The sequence below is a fragment of the Monodelphis domestica genome, chromosome 1 (genome assembly GCF_027887165.1).
Source record: "Monodelphis domestica isolate mMonDom1 chromosome 1, mMonDom1.pri, whole genome shotgun sequence".
Classification (NCBI taxonomy): Eukaryota; Metazoa; Chordata; class Mammalia; order Didelphimorphia; family Didelphidae; genus Monodelphis; species Monodelphis domestica.
Window position 1 is genome coordinate 683,006,548 of NC_077227.1, and position 12,639 is coordinate 683,019,186.

Consider the following 12,639-nt stretch of genomic DNA (forward strand, 5'->3'; position numbering starts at 1 on the left):
TTGGGGAGAAATAGATATACAGTTTTCCTTTCCATATTACTAGGTATGAGGTGAGACATATCCACTATCCAGAAAATCCTTGTAAAATATTTTTCTTGTCCCTTTGTACCAGAGAAGAAGTTTGTTTGTTTCTTTTTCCTTTTTCTTTTATGGATTACCTATGTTTTTGTAAATTTTGTTTTAAGTAAGCATTTCTGAATATCTTGATTTTTCTGTATTGTCTTTGTCCCTTGCGTGTCATATACAATTTACACAATGCACACACATGCATACATATGCACACAAATATCCATGTATGTATATAATACACATATGTGTATACATATTTGCACATGAATAGACCTATATTATATATCATTTATAAACATATGTATATGTGTAAACATAAGTATAAACAAATAACTAGAGACAAGTATCAAAGTATAGATAAATCTTTATATAGAAAAGTATGTCTATATAGATAGTTATATATAGATTATAAATCCTTATGTATATCTATCTATGTGGAACATGGAAAGATCACTGTGCTGAAGGTGAGGAAATCAGTTTTCAAGTTCTGATTGAAAACTACCAGCAATCACTAATAGTATATACTTGCAAAATTATTGTGCTTTTTATGAAACTTAATTTCCTTATCTGAAAAATTAAGGTTTATATGAAATTATGTCTAAAATCCTTTCCATTTCTCTCAAATCATTCCTTCAAATTTCCTTCCTACCTATTTTCCTACATTTTTCTCTAACTTCATTTATTCCAAGAACTCTGTCTGCCAATGCACAGAAAAGACATTATATTCACAACATCTTTCTAAATTCAGTTAAATAACACACACAAACTACAAGGAAACCGTATCCATGATCTATGAGAACATAACAGTGACATACTTGAAAAGATTCATCCTCCTCTTTTTCTGATGACTTTTTAGACTGGCCTTATTCCTTCTAGATACTGACAATTTCTCATTTTCATAGCAGAAATAGTGTATATGTTTGCAAAAACTAACAGTAAGTTCAGTGAAGATGGTAAGAAATATTTTGATAGATACCATCTTTCTGAACCTAATTACATAGACAACTAATTTTACCCATCAACCATGCATAAGTTCATTTCTATTTCTTACACTTTTCTAAACTTAAACAGCAAGTATTTTTGACATATATCCTGTCCTCAAAACATGCATTTTAATATTTTCCATTTTAAATTTAAATAATGTGAAGGCTTTGTCTATAGTATGCTAACAAAGCAATTTGAAAAGTCAAGTTTCTCTTAAAAATTTCCTGCAATATTTTCAATGCAAGATAATCAATTATAAATCACCACAATTTCTTCCAATTGTGCACAATTAGGTGTATTTTAGACTTACTTTCCCATTTTTTATGTGTGTATGCATATGTCTTCTCCCTAAAATAAGATGGTAGATAGTGATGAAGAGGCTCCATGTCCAGCTGGTACTGTGAGAGCATGAAATGAATGCAAGCCAGTGGTCCAGTTATAACTTATAATACATATATAGTATAAAGTTAGGCAATATTAGGTACTTAATGTTTGCCACCTGACTCTCATGTATTTCTGCTTTTTGAAAAATTCTTCTCACTCTAGAGGAGAGGAAGAATGAACTGAGATGTAATGAACCAGACACCTCTGTGTCCTTGTTGGACCTGTTTGCAAGAATTCATCTTAGGTGATCCAAATAATTCCACTATAACAGACATGTTACACATGGTCCATAGGTCATATGTGTTCTATAATAATAATAATAATATTTTCCCCATATAGATTAAAATATAATAAGGGAATATTTAACAAAATAAATATAAGAAAAAATAAATACGAGTATATTGAAATATAGCTAGCGTTACTTTCTAAAACAAAGTCAATATCAGGCCTGCAGAGATCTTAATGTATAGGATTAGTGGCCCCTGTTTCTCTTTGAGTTTGACATGACTACACTACACCATTATATTGATCTTGAAGTTCATTAAAACTTCCAGTTATTTTCCCCAGAAATTATTGAGCATGAAGTCAGGACTTAACACTGTTTTTGGACATCAAGTACAATTGATCTCTTCTCTCTACCATACTGCCCCCTCCTAATGGAATACATAGCCACACATTTGACATAATTATGTAATTTTCTTCAATTTCATATTCCTCTTATACATATAGAAATTTTTTCCAAATTTCTCTGAGTCCACAATGTTTTAATTTGTGTGTGTGTGTGTGGGGGGAAGCACAACAATTGACTGAGTCTTCACAATATATAAAAAAGTAAAGAGAAAGAGGTTCTGGGTTATATAAAGCAGCCATGACCCAATATTGAGATCATTTCACTGATCCTAATTGGATCAATACATATCTTTTTGACTAAATAGTGCCACTATTGGAATATAATCAATCAGCTACTCATATACAGCAGTATGGTTAAGAATACAAATTCTTCTGTATTAAAGAATTAAGGGTATTTATGTCACCACATGTTTTTGTTTTCTTTCAGAGAATATTAACACTCGAAGAGCATATTCTTGGGGCATAAATAGTGATAATTATTATCATAACATGAAGATGATAAGAGAGTCTGGTCTGAGAGATCCCTTCTCTTCCCCAAAGCCACAAAGATCATTCCAATAAAGGAAGATCTTCTTAATTGAAACACTCTAATAATATATGAGGGAAATAATGATAAGTTAAACAGAAGTTAGTTTGAAGTTTTTCTTTATTTATCACATTGTTTCTCCACAGTGGGTATAAATTTGTAGTTCAAACACAACTGGAAGAGAAGTTTAATAACCCAACAACTGAGAGAGAATGCTAATTTCAAGTAGTCTAAAATACTTAGCATGATATATAGAGAGGAAAAGGATTGATGTGATCCCAAAGTTGTTCTGATTCTGAGGTCAGTCCTCTTTTCTTGTTCTATCTTGAAGCAGCCAGTGTATTGAAATGGCAACAAGACTGCATTGGAAGAATGGATTAGAAGGTTCAGTTTCTAACTGTGTTGCTAACAAGCTGTATGATCTTGAGCAAACCCCTTAACCCCAGCCAACCTTAGTTTCCAATTCCATGATATAAAGAAGTTGAATTAGTTAGTCCCCAAGATGTCTTCAGGCCCTGATATTTTACAAAGTCCCAGAAGCAATTATTTACAAATGACATATGTGCTTATTTCAAGGCTTTTGTACATTTTGTACATATAAAAGACCCAAGGAGGACTTCAACTTCTTAATTCTTTTAGATGAATTTTAGTTAGTGTATGCTTTTAAATATAACACATCTGACATTCATATTGTTTTGTTTACCAAAACTTCTATAATTAAGAAAGTGATGAGGAAAATGTTAATAAGGAAGATCATGCTTAAACTCTACCAATGCTCGGAAGAACCAAAAAAAGGTGCATTCTTTCTATCATCTCGCTCAGATTCCAGATTAAGAACATTTTCCTTAGAATCAAGAATGTGTTAATTATTATCTCTCACTGTGAAATGTTTTTAGGTTCACAATATCTTTAGCAAAATATCTTTGTTCACATACTAATAAAAATATTGTAAATTTATACTTTATTTCTGTATTTCATTTCCTAGATAATTCATGAATAAATAACATCTTAGATTTGGAAATATTACATATATTCATTTCATTTTTAAACATCTTACCATATTAAATTTTTCCTAATTACATGTAAAGACAATTTCTAGTATTTTCAACAGAATTTTGAATTTCAAATTCTCTCACTTCCTTACTTCTCCCAAAATTCTACTGAGATGATAAATAATCTGATATAGAATTTATACATTCAATCAGGTAAAATATTTTATATTAATATTTTTGTAGAAGGAAACTCAAAAAATATGGAAAAATATTAAAAAAAAAGTTTGGTTTGGAGTGGATTCAAATTGCATCAGTGCTTTTTCTTGAAGTACATGACATTTTTCATCATGTGTCTTTTAGGATTGTTTTGGATCATTGTATTGCTGAGAGTAACTGTTACACTATTTCATCTTAAGGTATTGCTGTCACCGTGTATAATTTTTTTTCCTGGTTCTACTTATTTCATCATAATTCAGTTCATGTAAGTCATTGTTGTTTTTTTTTTCTCTGAGCTCTTTGGCACATCATTTCTTGGAGCATAATAATATTCTATTACAATCATATACTATCCACAGTCAAATGCAAAAAAAAAAGCAGAAATAGTAAATGCAACTTTTATTCAGATTATAATGCAATTCAAATTATTATCAATAAGGGTTCCTAGAGAGGAAAATTAAAAACTAATTAGAAACTAAATAATCTCATTCTTCAAACCTGCTGGGTCAAAGAAAAAATCATGGAAACAATCACTGATTTCACTGAAGAAAATGACAAGACAAGATATCAAAATATATGGGATACTGCCAAATTTGTGATCAGGGGAATATTTATATCCATGAGCAATAATATCAATTAAAATAGAGAAAGAAGAAGATCAATGAATTAGATATGCTAAAAAACTAGAAAAAGAACAAATTTAAAATCCCTCAAATTTTTAAAAAATGAATTAAAAGTTAAAGAAAATAAAAATGGAAATCCTAAAAATAAAAGGAGAAATTAATAAAATTGAAAGTAAAAGAACTGCTGAATTAATAATTAAGACTAAGAACTAGTTCTATGAAAAAATAAATTATAAAAGGAAATATTGGTTAATTTGATTTTGAAAAAAGAAGATTTCCATATCCTATTTATTAAGTAAGTTCTCCACAGTGGAGAGAAAGATAGAATAGTGATTGAGAGTAAGGTTCACATGTTCTTCTTCCACTCTATCCTCCTTTCTACCATGCCAGATGACTTTTTTTTTCACATCACTAACCCCTTTGTCCTGTAAACCTTAAAATTTCCCAGACCCTACTTTATAAGATTGGATTAAGACCATTCCCCATTTGGGCAGTGAACTCTACTTAAAGCAGGAATGTGAGAATTCTACTTTACCTACTTGGGTCTGCCCTAGGGGAAGATAAAGTTGTAAACTCTTTTCTGAACAATGAAAAGTACTTAAACCCATACTTTTCTTAAGCTAAGTACCTATAAAGGTCAAGCAACTTGTGAATTTACAAGGAACAAAGAACTGGAAAACTTACTCAGAGCTTTCCTGGTGTGAATTACTCAAAAATCCACACCTTCTTAGGTGTGGACTAAAAATGGGCGGTCCTTTAGAAACATCTACAGTGATTGGTAGATGTAAGGACTTAGGGGAGGTGACAGAGAAGATTTTGTCCTTAAAAATAAGAGCTCAGGGAAGAGCTGGGGAAGTCATTCTGAAACATTCAGATTGGAGAGACTCATTCTGAGGAGACTGATTCTGAAACATTCCAATGGAGGAGGGAGCTGGTGAAAGCAGCTGAGATGCTGCTGGCCTGGTGTCATTAGAAATCCTTACTTAGACAGATCTTATGGTGAGTTATAAAAAAACTGACTGGTTTCTCTTTTAAGACTCAGGTCTAGGCCATATTGGTTTTGAGGCCCTTCATACTTATTCCTTTTTTACTCTCTCTCTCTCTTTCTTTGATTACTCATTGTATTGTTAATTAAAATCTCTATAAAACCCAATTAACTTGGGTATTTGAATAATTGGGAATATTTCCCTGGCAATTACCTTATATTTGATTTTAAACCCAAGACACTGTAGTGAAACATATTTCTGTGGTCAAACTTACTCACCCTCTCTTATATCTATCACAATTTATATCTTCCACTATTTTAACCACTACAGTTTAAGACCTCAACCATTTTAAATCTCACAGTTCAGGAGCCCAATGGGAATATTTTCTCCCTTGCTTGGGTAGGGTAAGGGGAGACAGGGAGTGCCCAGAACTTGATAGGTGGAGGAGCACTGCACTTGGTCTGTTGAGATGGGGTGGAATTAGGGCCCAGTACTTTGTCTCTAAAAGGTTTGCCATCACTGCTTATAAATTTGAATTAGTTCTGAAAATATTTGAGATATTGAACTTTATCAGAGAAATTTGTTGTAAAATTGTCTTCTAAATTTATTGTTTCACTTCTAATATTATTTACTTTGGTTTTGTTTGTACAAAAGTGTTTTAATTAAATATAATCATAATTATTCATTTCTTCCTCTTTAATGCTCTCTATTTCTTGTTTGGTCATAAATTCTTCCCTCCTCCATAGATCTGCTTGGTAATCTATTTTGTTCTACTAATTAAATTGTGGTATTAGTCTTTATATATAAGTTAAGTTATAAATCCATTTTGACATTATCTTGATTTAGGGCAGTGATGGCAAAAATTTTGGAGACTGAGTATCTAAACCACAACCCTTATGTGACATGTGAACATGTGAGCCCAACCTGCCTTACCCTAGAAGGGAGGGAGAAAGTGTTCTCACTGGCTACTAGACAGAGAGATGGGTTATATGAGAAATGGAGAAATGTCAGATATATATCTATATACATGGGAGGGGGCAGAGAGAATGTGAGAGTTAGAAGAGCCATCTAACACCTTCCTAATTGGGAATCCTCTATGCTACAGCATGGGCTAGTGATAATTCATCTCCTACTTGAAGAGTTGTCAAAAATTCGCTATTATTAGAAGTAATTCCACTTTTATATACTGGAAATTATTAGAGCCAATACCTCCTTCTATATGTCATTAAATTGTTGTTGTCCTTCATACTCAAAGAAAATTAAAATGACATAATTGGTGATGTCTTTTGACCTATGCATAAATTGAATTTAAGTAAAGCTGAATTGCACAAAGTCCTTGGCTTCACTCTCTCTTCCAGAGTTATGAAAGGCCAATGGCAAGGCAAAAGTCAAGATGACTGGGATGGCTGGGGCATGACCTTTTTTAAAATATTTATCCCAGTTCTAAGCACTCAACAGAACCTGCTTCTGCTGACTCTATGGTACTTGGAACAAATGACTGCATGTACTAAATGTTGAAAGAAGTACTTTAGACCTGAAGGTTTGCTGATCCCTTTTCTAGACTGTTTTCATCCTTTGGTGTCAGTTGCCACCCCACTCTTACCTGTAGTTCCAAGAAGTCTAGGAAAGTGGGATAAATGAAATTGAATATAACTCACAAGGTTCAAGTTAGAGGGAGTGTCTACATATGGCATGTGAAGACTTCCCTGACAGAAGGGGACTGATGGCATTCAATACTCTGATGAGTTGTGTGCTCTTCTATAATTTATTTAATCAATCCACCTGATTTCCTTTCCCCTTCAAAATCCAGGAGTTACTTCTTTTGAAGCCATTCAACTTTGTAATTACTTGTCTAAAATGTGCTATACAGAACAGAACCCCATGTTCCAAGTGTCATCTATAGGAAAAAGGGATTATTTCTTCCTTTGTTCATTTTAGTTTCTTTGGATTGGGGCTTTCCCAGTTCCTCCATCCTGTCCCCTTTATATCATCTATTTTGAATATACCAATTTATGTACCTATTTTTTGCCCTAACTTGGAGCTTCTTGAAGACTGAGATTATTTTCATCTTTAACTTCTTATCCCGAGCATTTATAAAGGTGCTTGGAAAATATGAGATGTTTAATAAATATTTGATTTATTGATTAGGTAGGCTTTTTTTGTTTGTTTGGCTTGGTTTGATTTTTTAACTGTTGTATCATAGTGATTACTCATATTGAGTTCTCATCTAAAATTCCCAAATCTTTAATGCAATGAACTGTTGAGTAGACATTGTGTCCATGTTATTCTTGCACTACTACAATATTTGAGTATTTTAACCTAATTATGGGACTTTTCATGTAGGACAGCTATAATTCATCTTACCTTATTTGCCCCTGCATTCTATTCTGTTGGGATTTTCTTGGATCCTGAAATTGGAATTCAATAGCTCATAGTAATTTGCAAACCAGATGAACATGCTATTTTATACCTTCATTCAAGTTACTGGTTTAAGAAAAAAAAATGTTGAATGACATAGGGACAAAATCTCTGGAGTTTTGCACTAAACACATCTACAAGTTGACATTTATTCATTAATGATTCAAGTGGTTCCAGCTGTTAGTAAAACTGTAAAACTTATTATTTAAAGGAGCATTAGAAAACACCTAAACTCACTCTATCTTTTACAATTGGGAATATTGAAAAAATTATGAAGGAAATAACTTTCTCAAAGTCACACACTGTAAAAACATCAGTCATGTTGTGACTATAGATTCCTTTTATTGACTGGTCGTCTAAGAATCATATCATATCATAACATATCATGTCATATGATATCTTATTATATTATATAATATATTGTATCATATCATTCCAGTTCTTGAAATTTCTGATTATATTAATTGATTTGCATTTTTCCATTTTGTCCATAAGTATAAAAATAATAATTAACATTTATATAGCTCTAACATTATGTCATGTACTGCGCTATATTCTTAAAAGTTATTAACTAATGTGATCATCACAACAATCCTGGAAAATAGGTACTATTCTTATTCCTCTTTTATAAATGAGCACACTAAGGTATACAGTTTAAGTCATATACCCAGGATCATATTGTTAGTATGTGTTGGAGGCTATTTAAAAGTCATCTTCTTGATTCTAGATCCAATTCTCTATGCATTATGCTACCAAGCCCCACCTAATGAAAGACTTTGTCAAATTAATTACCAAAATATAGTTATGACATTCTTGTAGCATTACCTCATTCTCCCAGTCAACTGAACTAATATTACCAAAAATAGAAATGAAATGTCTCTGATTGTCTGCTATTTATGAATCCATGCTGGCATTTTGTGATCAATGCTTCTCTTCCAAATGTCACAACATGTTAAAGATCTCATCTCATCTCATCTCATCTCATGTCATCTCATCTCATCTCATCTCATCTCATCTCATCTCAACTCTCTCTCTCTCTCTCTCTCTTTCTCTCTCTCTCTCTCTCTCTCTCTCTCTCTCTCTCTCTCTGGCTGTCTGTCTATCCCCTCATCTCTGACTCCATTTCTATTTGGCTTCACTTCTTTGTCTCTGTCAGTCTGCCTCTCAATGTCCTAAAAGGGAATGCCCATCAAATTTTTGGTAGGTCAAAGTTTTTTAATCATTTTAATATATTTCTTTGTAAGATTTATAATGTTTCCTAATCTTTCTTCTCATCATCTTTCCCCAAAGGTTTTCCAGAATTCATTGTTTAGTTATTTCAAGCGCTTCCTCAGACATATTCATTTTCTTGTGCTTTTCTAATGTGTACTTTATCTCTTATTTTTTGTCTTAAGTAAACCATAACATTATTTCTAGAAGGTTCAGTGACACCTGAGTAGAATAAGATGCTTGTATACCAATACAAAAATGTGAAAGATAAAGAATATGAAATAGAGATATAAATTTATGAAAATAAATATGATAGAATGGACATCATGTTATTCCAAAGGAGAGCAAAATCTAAAGCATGTATTGAAATTCCATTGTCAATTGAGTTGTTAGATATAATTGACTAGTTTTCTCCCTTTCCTTTTCTTTTTTAAGTTCTCTTGATACTATTCCCAAGGCTCTTGGGAAAATTTTCTTTTTAAAATCTTTACTTTACATATGAGAAAGGTAGCCTAGCATTGTGACTAGATCTGTCCTTGAAGATAGAATAATTCATGTCAATAGCCTCTAATATATGTGAACTTGGTGTTTCTGGACAAGTCACTTCACATCTGAGTGTCCCCAGCAATTCTCTAAGACATTAAATTACAGAAAAGCTGCTAATCATCCCTAGTAGAAGTGCCACCAATGACATCACACATCTAGTCTCAATACTTTTTCTCATTTGTACATTCCACATGTAGTCAAGAGAGAATCATCCTTGTATTTTAAGCTGTGCTTCATAAATTTAATTTATAAAGAACTGCTCTACCTTTTCTTACTATATAAGGCTACTCTGTCCAGGAGTCTTTGATTCATTCAACTGATTTTTTCCATAATTAGAAGTTACTTATCAAAGTCCCATCGCTAACAGAATCAGTATTCAACTTCCTTTTGCAAGAGGTTTTAAGAACTCCAACTTGAAGATACTTCCTATATATCCTAAAGGTGTGAAAGAAGTCCATGGACTTGGACTTACCATGTTGGTTCACTCCTGGAATTGAGTGACATTAAGTGAATTACTTAACTACTATAGGTCTCAAATTTATCACTTGTTAAGGGATAAGGAATTGTAATAAATGCACTCTAATGTTACTTTCAGCTTTAAGTTAATGTTTACATGATGCCTTCAATCTCTAAATATATTATTTGATCCCTCCCTCTTCCTTCCTTTTCTTACTGATCCCTTGATGCAGTACCTCATGCTGGATGGCATAAGCAAAGAAGGTGCTGTTCTCTCTGAGTAAAGTAGAAATGCAGTATCTTGAAAGAAACATAAGATACATAATTTTGGAGACATCTCTAACCCAAATATTCATATATGCCATTTATTCCCAAATTCCCAAATTATGATAGGGCTTTCTAAGCTCATATTGATCAGATCAATCACAGTGGGACATATTGTATATTGACCCTGTCATAACCATGTAGTTTTGATCCTCTTCAAATAGAAAGGACAAAAACCAACTTAGATTCAAAAAACTCTAATCCCATCTTCCTATTTCTCCGATGTGGTGTTTATATACAAAATTCGGTTAACTATAGGGGTAGAAGCTTTGATCTGGTCTTGCTTTTTTGTAGATAAGGAAACTTTGGTCCAGAGAGATGCAGATATTTGATGGCAGAGGCAAGAAGAAAATACTAGATCTCCATTTTCTCAGTTGAGTGTTATTTATGTTATGAGGGACAATATTCTACTAGTCACTGTATTAAGGGATTAGAGATAAAGTACAAAATGATGCCTAAAACAGAATCTCCATTCTCCAGGAGTTTATGTTAATAAGGTTTTAAAATCTGTAATTATATTAATTATAGCCATTAAGAATGATACAAAGCAGTACAAGGACATAGGTTAGTAGGTTGTTCTCTTATCTATAAGGGTGAGGATTTGGTTAACAAAGAGCTTTACTTAATCATTCTTCATTAAAAGCAACTACCTCCCAGGGTTATTGTAAGGATCAAATGCAATATTTTTAAAGTGTTTAGCAGAGTGCCTGCATCTAGCTACTTGACAGATCTTTCCTTCCTTCCATTTTTTCTTTCCTTCATTCTTTTCTTATTTCTTTCCTCACATTATTGAAATGTTCCTATGTTACTATACTCTCTCTCTCTCACTATTTCTCTCTCTTTCTCTCTACACACACACACACACACACACACACACACACACACACACACACACACACACACACACTGAGTCAGACTCCAATAAGCATATATTAAGCCTAACTATTTTTCTGGCATCAAGCATTTATAGGATTAGTAGTAGGGTAAAATAAAAAATGGTAAACCAAGGCCTATGACCTGAAAGAGCTAGCATTGTAATGGTAGCTAATGGTGGACATGATACTACATCTGCTCATCCTCCTTTGGCATCCCACTTTCTCCTGATTCTTACCTGGTTCCAAGAAATTGTAGCATGCATAATGACCACAACCCATTAAACTCTCTCAGTAGAGGGGTTATGCTAGGTAGAGGATAACTGACAGGCATGATAGGAAGAGGAGGATGAGAACACATTGTTCCAATATCCATGAAGGTGGCTGAAGTAGGTGCTATGGAGAACTTAGAGCTTTCTTAGACAGGGAAGATGCTAAGATCACCCTTTGCATCCCAGGCCTTTGTCAATCATTCTGATTTTTACCTTGCCAAAGGGCTTTGGTGATCCTGTAAGAAAGAATGAGACTGAAGGTTTGTGCAATTCTGCCTCACTTAAATAGAAGTTCATGCAGAAGTCAGAACATCACTCTAGAATGTGATTGTTCCTCTTTGAAAATGAAGGATGAACAACACCTAGAGTGAAGAAGAACTGAGTTCAAAAGTGAACTCTGACACTTAGTACCTTTGCAATGCTAAGCAAATCATTTAAATGTTCCCTGCCTCAGTTTCCTCATCTATAAAATATGGTGAATATCTGTACCTATCTTCATTGTTGTGATGAAGATCAAGTGAGTGACTATATATATATACATATATATATATGTATATATATAACACTTTATAAACTTTAAAAGGCTATCTATATGCAGCCTGAGTCTGACTTGTCCTATATAGACTTGTTTATATATATATATATATATATATATATATATATATATATATATATATATATATATATATATATATATATATATATATATATATATATATATATATATATGTTTGTATTCTCTTCCCCATTAGACTGTGCATTTCTCAAGATCAAGGATTTGTCTTATTTGGCTTTGTTTGCTTTATTTTTATCTCCAGTACTCAGCATAATGCTTGGCAGCTGAGGAACACAATAAATCCTTTTTGATTGACCAATGAAGGGCAGAGGCAAAACAAATTAAATAAGTTCATATCCAAAAATTACACAACATTAATGAAAGGTAATCTGGGCACTCAGAAGTAGTACAGGAGATAGGAAAAGTAGAACAAAGGATTTGAGATGACTCTTAAAGAAAGCTCAGAAGTTCTGAAGGTGAAGAGAAGAACAAGACCAAAAGAGGGAATAGCCAGGGAAAGGGCAGAGATTTGGGAGATAAGAAATGGTATATCACATGTAAGGAATGAAAGATAGA